This window comes from Lycorma delicatula, chromosome 8, assembly GCF_047948215.1.
Source record: "Lycorma delicatula isolate Av1 chromosome 8, ASM4794821v1, whole genome shotgun sequence".
Taxonomy (NCBI): Eukaryota; Metazoa; Arthropoda; class Insecta; order Hemiptera; family Fulgoridae; genus Lycorma; species Lycorma delicatula.
Window position 1 is genome coordinate 73948922 of NC_134462.1, and position 18722 is coordinate 73967643.

Below are 18722 nucleotides of genomic sequence, written 5' to 3' on the forward strand. Positions count from 1 at the left end.
AAGATTTAATTCAATTTGATTTTTTTTCTGTATTAATTTCACAACATAGTCTTGTAATTATTATGAGGAATAGAAAGAACTCGTATTTCTGATATCTGTAAACACAATGACATAAAAAAATAAAACTAAAAAGGTGTTTCTATTGCAGTACATATAAAAAGAGATTTACGAATAATATTAGAAAGAAAATGTATTTTTTTTAAAAATGAATATAATTATATTACATATAAATATGTAGTTTTTAGTTAATATTTTACTAAGGTTTTTATTTTTATTTTTCAGGTCCATAAAGATTTGCAATTATATCAGCTGCAACTGTCATGACATAAACATAATTCAAAATAAATTCAGGTGAGATTTATTGTAATTAATATTATTATTATTATTAAGGCTATACCAAATGTTTAATAATTTTAACGTAGATTTTCAAAAATGTTATTTTTGAAAACTTTGTAGTTGATAGATTAGTAGTTTAGATTATTCGTTTATTTCTAATAAATCGATTTTAATTAAAATGTTACAAAATTGATCACTCCAGGTCTTAATAAATTTTTCCATTCAGTAATATTAAAATTATAATCCTTTGAATAATTAAGAAAAATGTTTTTTTAATATGTTTTTTTTTATTATTTGGTTCGGTTTTGTCAGAAGAAACAGATTGTAAATTTTCGTTCTATAGAAAAAATAATTCATTGAAATTTGTTAAAAGATTACGTACTTACTCAGAAAAAAAACAAACAAATATGGAATTTTGAGTGTTGCAATTTATATTTTTAAATAATCTAATCGTTCTTCTGAAATAAATATTTATTTTTTGTTAATAATATATTCTTCTTAATAATATATATTTAAAAATATCAAATATTTCACCCAATTTAATTTTTTATGACATATTTTTTTTCTTTGTTTATACTTTTCTAACATTAAGCGTTACACTCTTTTTAAAAAAAAAATAATTTTTGGGGGATTTTTATATTTATGTTTATTAATATATGTATTATTTTAATTATTCCATTCCATCCAACCTTTCTAAATTTTACAGAAAATATTTTAATAGAAGGACTGTAACTTCTGTTTTATAATGTTCTGAGAATACAATTTTAAAAGAATCTTAACAAATTTATACTTAAATATAATTTTAATTATGGTTGTAATTTTAATGAAACATATATTTTTAATATAAAGAATAGTTAGAAAGACTGCAGGATAAAAACCATTCTGTTTTTGATTTTAATTACTTTACTTATTCATAATTGTCTTGAAAAGTAAATTTATGTTGCAATATCAAAAGTTTTATAATTTAATACTTTTAACATTATTTTATTTTAATTTATTTTAATAAATATATATATATCTACATCTCATATTTTAGATACTATTATTAACCTAACGTAATATTCACGTTTAAATCCTGCTAAATGCCAAAAATAGATAATAAATTAGTTTTAAAATCGTATAATTCATTATCTTTATACATTGGACCATTCATTTTAAATAAGTACTAAATAAATAATTATGGTTTAAAGGAAAATATTAAATTAAATTACGGGTAGTTCTTGTATAATACATTATATATTATGTTCGCATGAAACGTAAAGTTACAAAAATGCTCACTCATGTAATTCAGATTTTATTTTCTTAACTATACATTAAAGTAATTGGTTATAGTTCATAATCTTCATTTTCTGCAAAGAAACTGCTTCATTATTTACTATCTGAGAACGTTTTCCGAGAGTTTTCTCACGTTAGTCTTGTTCTGATGTTCGAATTACTATACTTGAATAGTAAAAGAAAAATATTGCCAACAAATCTCTACGGATGTCTACGTTTATATGTGGAGGTTTTATCTGCATTATTATGTAAAATGTATAGGCTTTTTAAATCTGTGAATGAATTTTCTTTAAATAAGTTCTTAATTATCCATTTAACCGATACGAGAAAATATTAAGTATTGTTTCCTGTCTATCCAAATTAAACAAAATATTAATGGTGTAATTAAAAGATATAAGCATCAAATGTTCTAAAATATGGACCATTCAGAACTAAGCAGAAAAAAATAATCTGAAAAAATTATGTGACTGAAATATATTAAATTTGTTGGTGAACGTAATTCTTTTAATTGGGTTTTTATGATAAAATTTTTAATTAAAATATATCTATTTAAAGCGAAATATTTTGAATCGTAAATTATTTCATCTTTTTAGTTTTAAATTTCATACATCCACAGTAGATCTGGTTCTGTTTCATTTTTTCCTTTTTTGAATTATATGTTTTTATAGAATCTTCAATTTTCACTTAAAAACTCAGTTATATGCCTGAAATTTGTTTGTTTCTCTATCACTATAACAAAATTTAAATTAATTTTAAAATTTGGAAAATCATTATAATCGTTAGTAGTATTTGTAATAGTATATTGAAATTTTATTTAATGAAAAATAAAAATAAAAAAAGGAAAATTTTTTGAATCGAATTATTTATCTATTTTATTTTTAATTATTTATATTTTTATTTATTTATTTATTATTATTACTTATTTATTTTTATTTTATTACATTATTTATTTATTTTATTCTTCCTTTTAAAACAAAAAAAAAAATTAAAACAAACTTTTGTCGTACATAATTGAAAAAAACTTGATAAAAGAAATGAAAATCCTAAATATGAAACTCCTAATTATCCTGTTAACAGCTTACAAGATAAAATGTAGCTTAACATTATCAGATTATGATATGCATTACCATATATAAAAGAAAAAACACGCTTGTCGAGTGCAATCATTGAATTAAAAATATAAATCATACTAATACCTATTTTTTAAACATGGTTTGTTTTATTCCTAAGTTTGATTCACTATGGTTGATAATATTAGTCACTATTTATTTAACTGAAACATTCAAGTAGCATATGACTCATAAAACAGTCCACTAAATTAGTTCATACCTCTATGTAAAAATGATTCATACGCCAACTTTATTTTTTTGTGTGATTTTTGTTTTTTATCTAAAATAAAAAAAATATTTTAAATAACGGTATTTTAATAATATATCCCCTTTTATCTATAACCGCATACACAATTAAAGTCATTAACGACTGGAATGTAACTACCGTTAAACGTTTAGTCTTCAACAGACTCATGCCGACCATTTCTGAGACGTATGGTTAATTGAACCCCAACCACCAAAGAACACACCGGTGTTCTTTGATCGTGGGTACCGACCCACGATCTAGTAATCCAAATAAAAGAAAATACGTTTAATAGGATTTGAATCTGTGAGCCCTCGACTTCGAAATCAGCTGATTTACGATGACGAGTCTACTACTAGACAAACCCGGTGGGGTAAATTACATATAGTATTAATTTTCCAAAAAATGGAGTAAAGATTGATGTAGAGCCTGAAGAATTATATAATTTAAATTTAAGAAGAGATGAATTTATTTCTATTCAGTTACGTCTAAATTGTTTTCCGCACACTCCTATATTTCTGTTTCTTCTTGGTCTGAAACAAGACATAGAAAATTATCTACCGAGTGAAATTATTTACCTGAAATATAGTATACTTCAAAAATTATTATTTTCATGGTTTTGATTTTCAGTTTTATAAGATCGTTGTTATAACGTAAAATGTAGGTTTAATTTAAGGATCGTTTAAATTAATCCTGAGCATAAGCGACGATGTAAAATTAGGGAAAAAAATTCGTATTTCTTAGATTTTATATAGGTGAGAAAGATGATATTATTCCATAAGTTTGCTGATAATTTAAAAGCAGTAAAGTTTATTCTGTATTTTATTGTAAATCTATACCTCATTCCAATAATATTTTCAATAAAATGCTCATGCGCACGTATTGAACTCCGCTACCAAATAGAAGCTAGATTTCCCGTTTTACTAATCTTTTAAGCAACTTAAAGAAGAGAATATAACTTATTGTTTTATTTTGCTGGAATAAACGTATGTTGGTATTTTATTGTTATATAATTTATATGGTAATTATAAATAATTTGATTTAAAGGAATTAATGTTATTTTTATTAAAAAGATTATAAATTACATATATATACATACCAATGCCTTAAATAGCTAGTTTTGTATGTGAATTGAACTACTTTTTTTTTTAATTACAGTACTATTTGTGAAATTACTATAATAAAAGTGGCACAAATGGAATCTATTCTTTTGTTAAATCGCTTTTTATGTTATATTACCAAATTTTATAAAGATTCTTCTCTACGTTATGAGAATTTAAAATTATATAATCAAAATTGTTTTGTATTTAAATATACATTTTTATAGTCTTTTTTTTTAATGTAAGGTTCATTAAAAATCAACGTAATAATAATTAAAATTTCCGTAAAAAATTGGTTAGTAAAATATAACGTTTTATAATGCGTAACATTTTTGTGGAAGGGTTTAACGTAAAAGCGTCTGGAGAAAGGGAGGGACCGAGTAAATAATCCCATCTGTGGGTCACAGCAGGTCGATAACGATAGTACTAAGGGTGGCAACAGGTAGCAACACCCCATACTACCATATTTATATTATAGGGTGGTAGGGGCAAGGTCAAGGACGCGCACGAGCAGTGACCTTATGTAGATCGATAATACGCGGACCACCATCCCTTTATGCCCTTGTCTTACGCTCTCACACCACACTTTCACTAACGTACCCGCTCATCAACCCCTATTACAATCGTAACAATAACAAACCGACTGCGCACAAAGAACGATTACAATTATTAACTCTTCGCATTTAACTTGTAAACTTTTCAACCCCTAAAATTATGTATGGGGTTGGCATTAACTCTACCTACTTTACTAGGGTATGTGTTGAATATAATATTATAATATTATTATTTAATCGTCTAGAATTCTTCTTTTTTTTTTAATTCTTTTTTTAAATATATTTTCATGAGTATTTGTGGGTATGCAAAGTTATGACATATCATACATAAAATAGGAGTGCATGATAGTAAATTTAAACGTAATGGGATATTCCCCGTAAAAAAATTTCATTCATTTTTATTTTCACTAAAATTAGAAAAGAGAAGAATTTAGTTGAAGATTACTTCGTCTTAAAAGAATTTTTTCTCTACTATAATCTATTTAATTTTTTCTAACCTATTTCCATACCCTTAAAAGCACGAAAATGCGACTTAAAAAAATTATAAACCACTGGGCTTAAATATAATAATATATATTTTTTTATTTATCTATAATTTGAAGCTTTTTTCATTCTAGGAAATTAATCTGATAGTTTTATTAGGTTGTTAGTACTGTTTTTAAAAAGGATCTTCTCAAAAAATGACAATACACTATTGAAATTTGTTCATTTTCAAAATATTTGCCTATGTAATTTAGTTAACAATTATTTTCTGTAATGTTCATTAGTTCAAATACAGAATAGTAATCCGTAATATTACGAATTTAATATTTAATATTAATATTAATAAGATTTAATTTTAAGTTATTATGAATTAACGGAAGACTAATGTCTTCCGACGCCGGTTTTGGGCCAATAAAACATTAGGTTCTTATTAAGAATCCGTCCACATTTCAAAATGAAGTATTTTTAATATTTCTTTATTATTTTTTTGTGTATGTTTTTACTTTTTTTTAATTAATTTTTCATTTATTCGTCGATTTAAAAAAAAAAATAATAGTTAACATTTTAATTTATCTTTATTTTCTATTTTCAATTTAATTCGTTGCTAACTTAAATGCAATGTATTTTGTATATAACACTAATTTAAGTTTAATTTAGCAGTTTCCAATTATATGATTAATTACTGGTTTTGTTATAAATGCTGTGCGAAGTCAGTTTATTCTGTTCTGTTCTTTGTTAGTTATATTTTTATTCAAGAAACGTGTCTATGAATTAGTTATTTTTCCAGTTCTTGATAAACGGATTTCTTAGAAATTTTTACAAAATTGATTTAGAATATATTTCAATTTTCCAAACAAATTTCGTGGATTAAACTCCTGGTGAAATCGTAAAAAAAATAATAAAGATGTCATAAAAATCGTGAAAATAAGGGTTGCGGATGGATTCTGAAAAAAGTTCTAATCGTATTAAGGATTAGTAAAAATGCGTTTTTTTATCATAAAATCGTAATATTCTATACTTTTCAATTATGAGTATCCAATTACCAACCAATTCTACACTATTTAAAGGATAAGAGGTTAATAGCCTGTAGTATTGCATTCCTAAATCAATATGCAAACTTATAGAAGATTGAATAAAATCCAATCGAAAATATTTGTTTGTACTATTAATTATTTTTGTTTATTATCTTATTTTTTATAAGTGGAATAAATTTATTCTTGTTACATTTTGCTAGCATTATAAGAAAAGAATTTTTAAAGATTAACAAAATTAGCATTATTCGTTTAGATAAAAATTGATTTCGTTAAAAACATGTGACATATACAAGTTATCCTTATAAAAGTGTTATGAAGACACAGTTGCGTGGTAACCGCATTTGAAAAGAGAATCATGGAAGTGGCTTAGAAGATAGTAGTGATAAAAAGAGACGGATAGAGTGTGTAGACAGAGCGAGAAAGAGATCGAAGCCGGGCGTAGGTCGGTGTAGGAGTTGACTCGTTCTTACGGCATGACGGCCTTGACTTCTTGCCTACCGCTGCTTAGGTGGGAGGAATGTCGACAGGTGCATTCCGGCTTTGAGCCAGCCGCCCCGCGGACAGATTTCAATCGGCAGATAAAACCACCTAATTGTCTTGTTTATAAGCGACAGGGTTCGTCTCAGTGGCTCCAGGCCGTGGGAACTTAAGAGTTGTCACCCACGCAAAACCTTCCAATCAAATCAAAGTAAACGGTGTAAACCAGTTAGACGGATTTCAATATTATTGTTTATATATTACGTATGTTATCTAACAACTGGTTCGTTACCTTTATATTTTAACATTAGTTTACTTAAATCTTTAAGATTTAACCAACTCCACAACATTTAGATGGAAATAAATGAAAAGAATGTAATAAAAGATACAGAATTATTTTCTAAATACCGGTGAAAATGCAAACATTGTGTTAAGCTATATTTTTAATTAAGACTCTGTAGACCTAACTTAATGAATAATATAAATACAAGAATTAGTAAAACTTCCATTATAGACTAAAAATATAAATCAATTGTTAATAGATTTTTAACTAAATGACTAATACAAAAATAGATTTTAAAATTTATTACATTCGTTTTTAAATTCATTATTAAAACATAGAAAACAAACACGTACAGGCTTATTTGAAAAAAAAAACAAAAAGAAAATTTATTAAAAAAATATCACATTTTCCTATGATATAGAAGGTTTTTTATATTGAAGGTTGATAATATACAAAAATGTTCCAAGGGTGTATTGTTATATATCGGTCAAGCTTAATCAAATCACATTATAATTCAGAGTACCAAGATATATTTATTAATTAATTTATTTGTTTATCAACAATAACAAACTTTTTTTGGTTTATTATTAACGACTAGCTAAAGAGAGAAGATTAAAAAAATATTATAATAATACTGATATAAATAGAATTATTTATCAATGTTTAAAATAATTTAGAATTATTAGTATGGGTCACGGTAAGGTAATAACTTTCATTTTCAATAACAATATAACATTCACATATATTTACGCTTATTTACATCTGTTGATTATTTTGAATACATTATACGTATTACTTGTATTTATTTTTTAAAAATACACTTAAATGAAATAAACAACAAAAAATATCATTAAAATAAAATAATTAGACAAATTTTATAAATGATAAACAATGTTTTAAATCTTTATTTTGTTAAAATAACTTATACACCCATATTTTAGTTTTTTAAAAGGAAATATTCTACATTTTCTGAAGACCTCTCAACGGAATGTTATGTTTATGATTTTAAATCTATTTATCAAATGAAATAGTAAATTAATTAATGATTTTAGTTTTAATTATTTTATTAAAATATTTACGACAAAATTCTATTAATCTTCCTTGTAATTATAACATAAAAAATTAATTTTGGTTTAGAACTAATGAACAATAAAATATACACTTGATAAAAATTTATTGTTCACAACATTCTTTGAACGTATACAAGATATATTGTGTATATATATTACAATATGTATATTGTATATATTATAGGATTTATTTTGAACGTGTAAGTAAAATCTAAACAAGAGTGTAGTTTCATTACAGAACATTATTTCAAAGTAATTAATTCTAATTAAAAATAAAAAACAAATTAACTTAAATATAATTAAAAACTCAACATACAAATTTAAAACTAGTTGCGCATTTAGATTGTCGATTTTCCTGTTTCATTAGTTACAGAGAATTAACAAACAAATAACACAAAAATAAAAAATAAAACTTAAAGGATATGAGAGAACTAAATGTCACGGAAGAAATAATGTAAAATAGAAATCAATTTAGAAATATTATTTTAGAAAACAAGGGTTTCTAGGAAAAACCGAAAAAAATATGACTACAGATGGAATGAAGATCGTGGATACTGGTGTTCTTCAGTGGTTGAGTTTCAATTACCTATACATCTAAGGAATGGTCGACCTGTGACTGTACAAGATTTATATTTATATATATCATTCTCATTCATCCTAAAAAGTAATACTTTATGGTAGTTTCGGAGGTTAAACCGAAAAAAAGAGGAGATGATATGAAGAAATGGAAAGAAAAGGAAGTCAAAAGAGAAAAAGAATTATTAACATATTTTTTGTGGTCCTAAGTTGGCCAATAAAAAGAAGAGAAATAATACAAAATAAAATTTAATAAGTAAATAAATACATTTTTTTTTGTTTAATATCATTTGAATGTATTTATAATGAATGTGTAACAATCGAAATGTACTTTACTTTGAGGAATATTTTTTATATCGCCAGAAATATTGAGACCATAAGTAAAAATATTTTACTAAGAGTAACGTGTTAGAAGACCACCCAAAGAAAGTTCTCCTAAAAAAAAATATTATAATATTAATATCTTATGACACAAACGAAGACACGTCCTCAAAGATCAGTGAGGTCCAGTAACCTCCTCAATCGTCTTACAGCCTCACCATTGTCACATAAATTCAACACCAGATGATTCACATACTTGTCCCCAGCTTTGATGTGAAGCCCCTGCTGGTTCTAGATATTTCCTCACGAACACGTGGCACCCCAAGATACCTGTAGATCTCATCGTTTTTAGCTAACCATGGAGCTCCTGATACCATCCTGAATTCCTTATTATGAAACCGTTGGATGATCTTGACATTACTAGTACAAGTAATTTCCCATATTTGGGCACCAAAATGTACATTTAATTTTAATTTTCTTTTTCAACAGTGTTGTAGTTATTTTTTTTCTAGTTATTTGGTAGGGACAAATTAAAATCTTTTTTTATTAATTCTAAGTAAATTTATTCTATAAAATAAATTACACGATTAATAAATAAAATTTAAAATATTTCATATTGTAATTTTTTTTTACAAAAGTTTAAATATAATGTAATATCTTTGTTCGTCATTTCTCGTTACATATAATCGTTAATCCGTAGTATGAATGCATATATTAATATAATGTTAATATCACTGTTAAACTAATAATTTCCTAATTTTAAAATATAAGAAATTAAACTTTACATAAATATTAAAAAAATTAAAACTTTCTTTAGCTTTATTAATTTTCATTTAATAAAATTTTTGTAATAGTGTTAGGTTTAATAGAATTTTGTTTCATTATATTTTCTGAATAAATAAAACTGTATCATTAATAAATAAATAATTCTATAGAGAAGAATTGAGAGGAGAGTGGAGGAAGTGTTAGGAGAAGACCAACTTGGTTTCAGGAAAAGTATAGGGACAAGGGAAGCAATTTTAGACCTCAGATTAATAGTAGAAGGAAGATTAAAGAAAAACAAACCAACATACTTGGCGTTTATAGACCTAGAAAAGGCATTCGATAACGTAGACTGGAATAAAATATTCAGCACTTTAAAAAAAAATTAGGGTTCAAATACAGAGATAGAAGAACAATTGCTAACATGTACAGGAACCAAACAGCAACAGTAACAATTGAAGAACATAAGAAGCCGTAATAAGAAAGGGAATCCGACAAGGATGTTCCCTATCTCCGTTACTTTTTAATCTTTACATGGAACTAGCACTTAATGATGTTAAAGAACAATTAAGATTCGGAGTAACAGTACAACGTGAAAAGATAAAGATGCTACGATTTGCTGATGATATAGTAATTCTAGCCGAGAGTAAAAAGGATTTAGAAGAAACAATGAACGGCATAGATGAAGTCCTACCCAAGAACTATCGCATGAAAATAAACAAGAACAAAACAAAAGTAATGAAATGTAGTAGAAATAACAAAGATGGACCACTCAATGTGAAAATAGGAGGAGAAAAGATTATGGAGGTAGAAGAATTTTGTTATTTGGGAAGTAGAATTACTAAAGATGGACGAAGCAGGAGCGATATAAAATGTCGAATAGCACAAGCTAAACGAGCCTTCAGTAAGAAATATAATTTGTTTACATCAAAAATTAATTTAAATGTCAGGAAAAGATTTTTGAAAGTGTATGTTTGGAGTGTCGCTTTATATGGAAGTGAAACTTGGACGATCGGAGTATCTGAGAAGAAAAGATTAGAAGCTTTTGAAATGCGGTGCTATAGGAGAATGTTAAAAATCAGATGGGTGGATAAAGTGACAAATGAAGAGGTATTGCGGCAAACAGATGAAGAAAGAAGCATTTGGAAAAATATAGTTAAAAGAAGAGACAGACTTATAGGCCACATACTAAGGCATCCTGGAATAGTCGCTTTAATATTGGAAGGACAGGTAGAAGGGAAAAATTGTGTAGGCAGGCCTCGTTTGGAATATGTAAAACAAATTGTTAGGGATGTAGGAGGTAGAGGGTATACAGAAATGAAACGACTAGCACTAGATAGGGAATCTTAGAGAGCTGCATCAAACCAGTCAAATGACTGAAGACAAAAAAAAAATAAATAAATGGCTACGCTACGGAAAACCCCGACATAATAGTAGATTGTTACTAAATAATAACAAAACACCTACAATTACATGTAAATAAAAATATATTTATTATAAAAATAAAAGAGGAAAAAGAATATCATGTATGATGAAATACAATTACGTGTTATTCTTCATAGTTAATTCTTAATAACTCTCAACTTTTCAAGGATCATAGTAACTATTTTTCCAGATTAGTAGTACATAAGTTTAAACTGTAGGCGGTTACAAATAAGCACATGTACTGCTATATTCTCTTGAAGTAACATAATACGATATAAAAAAATTCATAATGTTGCTTATGTAAAAGTAATTTTATTTGTGGCTCTTATTCAAAAAAATGAAGCACAACGTTAAACAAAAACTATCTCTACATTGATATAAATATAAGTCGTACTTAAAATAATATTTTATCAGTTCCGGAATGCAGTGCACAGTTACGAGTTTATTTCAATAATTAAAAATACAAATAACAACAGCGAAAAACTATTAAATAAAATAAAATGATACTCTATAACGTTCAAGTTGGCATAGAAAAAATCAGATGTTTAAAAATAAGTTCCATTATTGCAATCCCTTTTGGTTTTTGCAAAATGGTGGTTATATTTGAAAAGTATACTTTGCCAGAACAGCGTGCTGTATTAAGATTTCTATTTTCTAAAGTAAAACAGCCAAAAATCACTAGGAAATAATAAAACAGTATTTTAATAAGTGTTTTAACCATAAAAATGTTTTTAAGTGGAGCAAACAGTTTAAATTGAGCAGAACAAGTATCAGATTTTTATCATAACGGAAGACCGATGGATCTTTTTACTGAGTTTTGAAAAATCGTATTACTGATATTCTACAAGACAGACACATACAATGGGTTTTATAGGAAGATTATACTTTTTTAGATCGCATAGTAATTTTTGATAAAATTTTAGCTGGAATCCAAATGTCAGAGTATGGAATGGAAACTTTCGAGTTTACCCGCCAGGAAAAATTCAAATCCTTTGGGTCAGCGGGTAAAGTGATGATAACAGTGTTTTTTTTTTTATTATAAAAGTTCAATCTATTGCGATTAGTTTGAGGAAAACTTACAATCAAGAATAAATATTATTATTACATGTTAGAAAATATAGTGAAAACCGCAGTAAGGAGGTCCCATTCTCTCTCAAAATTTTTAATTCTTCTGCATGGTAACGCTCATCCTCTTACCGATAATGAGAAGTTATTCATAAGCCGGGTTGGGAGGTGTTCCTACATCCACTTTAAAGTACCAATCCCAAACCATCAGTTTTTACTTTGTTTGGTCCTCCCAAAAGGTTTTTAAATAAAACAGAGTTTGGGAACAATCAATGAGTCATGAATGCAATACAAGAATAGCTCACACATTGAGATGAATAATTTTTTACTATTGGAATAAGAAAATTCATAAAAAAATTGGGACAAGTACCTAAATGTACTCGGGAAGTATATTGAAAGGTAGCGTTATTTTCATTTTCTTTAAAAAAATAATAAGTTTTTTACAGTCACTTGTCTCTTCTTTAATATTATACAATTATTTTTGTATTTTTTATTTTCATTACTAAATTAAGATTAAAATTAGCGTTTAATATGTAATTTTAACATTAATATAACGCAAATATTACTTCGTATAATATAAATGTTATTTTCATTCAACTAGTAGTGATTATTGGATCTCTCTGTAAGATTGTCGAATCAAACTAAACATTCAAAATATTTGCCATTTTATCGAACGGATTTATATATTTCTTTTCTTATGACTTGCATCCTTATTTGGTAATGAAAATAACTAATACAAAGATAATTTTATAATATTAAAGAAGAGACAAGTGACTGTAAAAAACTTATTATTTTATCAAAGAATTTAATTTTAACATTAATATAATGTCTCGGCACTGCTGAACGGTAAGGAAAACAGTTTTACATGATACACGTTCTAAACTTTTAATTATTTTGAAATGTAGTTGAATATATCTGATTTGAGTGTTGTTTTATATCCTTCGTAGCACTGTACTTAAATATTTGTAGGTGAAGCGTTTCGGAGTACCTTCATTCTCAAAACTATTTTTAGTACCCAGTCTTTCTGAGTTGGAATCGTCGAATAAATAGCGGTATTAAGCTTTTCCAATTTCCCATCGCTATTGCCGTGGCCTCTTCTGCATTGTTCCTTCCGCTCTGACATATATAATTTCTTGAAACTAATCCTTGTGGTTCTTTATTTTAACAATTTAAAATTTTTAAACGTTACATCGGATTGAATGTTTATTTGTTCATTAGTTATATTGTGTCCTTTTAATTTTAGCTTGAATATTTCTGTTTTTTAGAATAATTAAACATTCCTTTTTTTGCATAATGTATTATTTTCATTAATTTTATCATTTTATTGAAATTATTTTTTTTTCTATCAGATGAGTGCATAATTTGAATATTTTCTTTCGTTCAAATTAGAAGCGGCCATGTCAGTAAGGATAGGGTATGGGAGGACTTAACATCGCTATTTATTCGACGATCCCAATTCAGGAAGACTTAGTGCTAAAAATAGTTTTGAAAATGGAGGTACTCCAAAAACAACAACTAAAAATGTTAGAGTAATAATGCTTAGAAGGGCAAAAAATAACACTCAAATCAATTATGAAAATCCTAGCGTAAATATAAAATATTGTGACAATTTGAATATTTATTTTTTATTTATTTTCGCGGTTTATCTTTTGTCATTTACAATATATCACAATTAAAACTTCCTGTGAAATATTTTATTAATATTTCTTACTAATACCTATATTTGTGGATTGTTATTTTCTAAGTAAATATTTTTAATTATTTTATGAACGACATATAAAGGTTTCTAATCCACCGGATTGGTCTAGTGATAAAACTCGTCATCGTAAATCAGCTGATTTCGAAGTCGAAAGTTCTTAAGTTCAAATACTAGTAAAGGATTTGGATACTAGATCTTGGATACCAGTGTTTTTTGGTGATTGGGGTTCAACTAACACACGTCTCAGAAATGGTCGGTCTGAGTCTGTTCAAGACCACACGTTTACCGGTAGATTGACAGTTATACTACAGTCGCTAATGTTATAAATAAAAATATAGTAACATATATCAATTTATATAGTAACTGTTTTTTTTTTTTTTATTTATTGTAGTTGAAAATAAAGGTTTCTAATTTAAATTCGTAATTAAAATTTTTTATCATTTTCTATAACGTATTTTCTTTCCATCTTCGATTAATGAAAATTTGTTAAAATAAATTCTAAAAAATAAATAATCTGGTTCAAAAATTTATTTAAATTAAAAAATATTTTTTTAAAAATTGTCCTAAGATAAAAGCTAATAAAAATATATGATAATTCTTTGTATTAAAAAATATAGTTGTTCTAATTTATTATATTATACAATAAATTAATCATTATGTCTTTTATTATATGATCTCTAACCCTCAAAAAAAAAAATAAATAAAATAAAGATTTCGTTAAATTTGCAGTAGATGCAGTAGAATGTTTGCAGTTAATATTATTTTATTCAGAATTTTATCAGCTATTACATTATAACTGTGCTATTTATTTAAATAGAATAATAAATAACGGATGTTGCGGCTTATATTTTATCAGTTATTTTAATATCGTACATACGTAATAATATAATTTGAAATGAATTTATTTCAAAGTTCCAAATGAAATTTAAGCTCTATAATAGTGTGGAAAATGTAAATCAGTTTACCTGATTATATATTACGTCCATTAAAATGTTTTTTTCTTTTAATTAACATTTATGTCAATCTAATTATATTGTTAATGGATATTTAATTTCATATACTTACCAGTAGATGTTTTATAAAAGATAACTTAATAAATAATCTTTTTAACCGTAAAAAGAAAATGTTAATATCAAAACGAAATTATTCATCTGCAGATAGATAATTAACTTTACAGAAAATGGTATTTCTCTATATTTTATTAATATATATAATTAGTCCAATATATTTAGTAATAAATGTAATCTGTGTTGTAAATATTAATGTAATGATTTTATTAGGTATTATTCATGGTGTTTAACATTAATGGTTAACAGTATTAATGTAATGGGGAAAAAATTTGTTAAAATGTTTATAGGTTCTTACAATAATTATTATTTTACGAGGATAGAAATATTTTCTTTTAATATAGTAATTCTTTTTTTTTGCAAAAATCAATCGACTGGTTTAATGTCACTCACCATTCCTTTCTATTCGATAAGATTACAATTATATAATTCAATATCCTCACGTACATATTTCACAGAATGTAATCTTTGTATAATTATGATTAACAATCGTAATTTTTTTTTTGTTTTATAAAATGCTTCGGTATATTTTTATGTATATTTTTTTTATTTATCTTAAAAACCAAATACATTTCAAAATTCATCAACTCGCCTAATATTCGTGTTTATTTGTTATACAATATATTTTAATACTATTCTTTTTATTTTTTATTTAACTATTTCCAGTCTTTCGCAACATTAAAATACAAAGCTATCTCCTTACATAAATTTACCCATAGATTTTAAATTATTTCAAGATTTATATTTGAATATATTAATAAAAAAAAAAATATATATATTTTTTTTTTAACCTCCGGATCCATCGTTAGGCATTCTTCATTGAATGAGATGAATGATTTGTAGCGTGTGTGAAAATGCCATGCCTGATCGGGATTCGAACCCGGGACCTCCGGATATTCTTTTGTATTAAATCTAAAAAAAAAACCAACAAGAATACTCTAAAAGTCCATTAAAAATACATATAAAATCTAAAACTAAATGGCCAGTTCGATTGTTAATGGTCATCAATGGTCAATGCTCATTGGTGAATTCGTCATTGCAAATCAGCTGATTTTGAAGTCGAGAGTTCTAAGGTTAGAATCCTAATAAAGGTAGTTTTACTTTTATACGGATTTGAATACTAGATTGTGGATACCGGTGTTCTTTAGTGGTTGAGTTTCAATTAACCACACATCCCGGGAATGGATATCATAAAACTGTGTAACACTACATTTGATTTACATTCATACATATCATTCTCATTCATCCTTTGAGGTAATACCTTACGGTGGTTCCGGAGGCTAAACAGAAAAGAAAGAAAGAAGTAAATACTGAGAATGTAATATATATAGAAAAATAAATAAATAATTGAAAAGATAATGAAGAAATAATAACATTAATTTACAAATAAACTAGATTTATGATATACCACCTTACAGTTGTTTGTAGTTTGTAGATTTATTGTAAAATCACTATTTGAAATACTTGTTTAACTGTGTTTCATAAGTATTGTTTATTTATCCATTAATATTTATTATTATTTCTTCATTCATTCATTTGTTTTATACGCATTTCTTCATTATCTACCTATTCTAAACGTTTAGTTCTCGAAATAACTATCTAGTTTCTGATTTTAATTAATATTCATTGTAAAAGATTGTTTTAGTATTTTGAAATTTTTTTAAATAACCTTTTAACAAAGCTCTGTACTTTGTATTTATGCTACGAAATCTCATTAAATTTACACATTATCTGCGATTTTATATCCTGTTTTATCCTTTTAAATTAATGTTCAATTTAAAATTACATTTTTTTTTTTAATTTACTTACGTATATATTTTTCTTCTTTTATTTATTAAAAAAAAAACTCCTGGTAATTTGATCATACAGTTTTATATTTTTTTGGATTAATTTTCTTTCGTTCTTTTCAAATGTTTCTTTTAAATTCTTTATTATCACTTTTATAGAAAACCTTAAAAAATATTAACGATAAACAACACGTAAGTTTTTATTTATTTCTACCATTTCAAGTTTTATATCTGATTCTTAAACAGAAAGCAAAAAATTGTTTTATTTTTTATATTCACATTAACACATTTTCTTTTGTTATTGTTATTGTGAGAAATTTTTAAATCTATTTTCGAATTTAATTTTTTTTTATTGATAATAAATTTGATCTGGTAAAAAAATATTTAAAATTTAAATTACAGAAAAAATCATACGTAATTATTAATGTTTTACGGTAACGATATTTTGTAATAAATTATCGTAACATAATTTTATAAATTTATTAAGAAATAATAAAAAACGCTAACACATTTTATTTATTTTAAATACATAAAAAAAATAATAAACGAATATTTTATAGATATAAAATGTTAAATCTTATAAAATAAACGTATTATTTATTTATTATTATTTTTCAATCGATCATTAAACGAGATAATTATTTTTATCATATAAACATGATAATAAACTGAAAAAAATCTTTAAAAAATATTACAGAAATTTTGTATTTTATTCAGCGTTAAAGAAAATTAATATCATTTACTAAATGTCATTACCTTATATATTTTTAAATTAAATTTAAATAGCTATTAATTAAAGTAAATAAATAAATATATTTTTTTAATAACATCATAATAATAATAGTAATAATATTAGTTAAGTTTGTAAATGAAGGTTAATCAGATTTTTTTAAAATAAATAAATAAAATAAGATAATATGTAATAGAATAAATTACGAAGAAACCTTGACGAAAGATGTTATAAGGATGTCGTAAATAAATCAAAAAGAGAAAAAAAGTTGTAATGAAATTGAAAAATTTATTCTACAACTTTATACAGTGGCCTTGAATTACAAAAATTTGTATCGGCAGTGATGTGTGATTTTATATATATATATAAAAATATGTAATGGAATGATACTATCCCGGATGTTTTTTGTTTTTTTTTTAAATATGCTTAATTTTCTTTTATTATTTACGAGTATTTCAGTTAAGAAACATTTTGTCATCTAACTATTGAACACATTGAACAATTTAAAAATTTTCTGTCTTCAGTTAGTTGAACTTAGTTGTGGGCAATTTACAACTAGCAGACAATCGTGACGAAGCTCATTATTAGGCCACATGACGGGACATAAAGCGCAATTTGTAGCACAAAGTAAAAGCACAGCCGGTTTAGGCTTTATGACGTTGTAAGAGGAGGCAGTCGGATGTTGAATGTCGACATCGCAAGTGGTTCTCAGTTCTATCCAGTTTCACGAGAACTCGACAAGATTTTCAATTTTTTTTTATTTCTTATTCGTGTTACTCCATTATTCTCCTTCATTTTTTATTATCTAGTATTTGGTGACAGTTATGTTTTATACATTAAAGCGAAACACTAATTATATATATATATACTAATAATTATTATTTTAATAATAAAATTCTCAGAAAAACTATTATAATAAAGGAAAATTTAGTTATAATAAATATCAAATAAAAACGAACAACTTTTTAATTTTAATGTAGACCGGTATTGCAATAAAATAATATAATTCATAGTAACAAAATAAACCTTTTTGTATTATAACCTGCAGTTTAAAAAAATTTACGATTTTTTTTATTATAAGAACATTTTTTCTACAATTACATATTTTATTCTTTGTTAAAGTGGAGTAATACAATACGACAGCCTAGTATTATATTAAATGAAATTATTATTGTAGAAAAAAAGTAATTTGAGAAAGTAATAAATTAAAATTGTTGAGAACATTGTTAGATCTGTTATTATCATCACGTTCAATCCATAATACAACCAAGTTTTGCCTCTAATTTTTTTTAAATTTTTTTCCGATTTTCTATCATTTATGTTAA

The 18722-nt window shown here is 25.3% G+C and overlaps 1 protein-coding gene across 1 annotated transcript in view; it reads left to right on the plus strand.

Annotated features, from left to right (window-relative positions):
- klu (zinc finger protein klumpfuss) overlaps positions 1–18722 on the plus strand; it is a 133543-nt gene that overhangs the window by 58395 nt on the left and 56426 nt on the right. The window contains exon 2 of the mRNA XM_075372778.1: positions 283–351. The gene's annotated coding sequence lies outside the window, so the exon portion shown is untranslated. The remainder of the gene's footprint in view (positions 1–282; positions 352–18722) is intronic.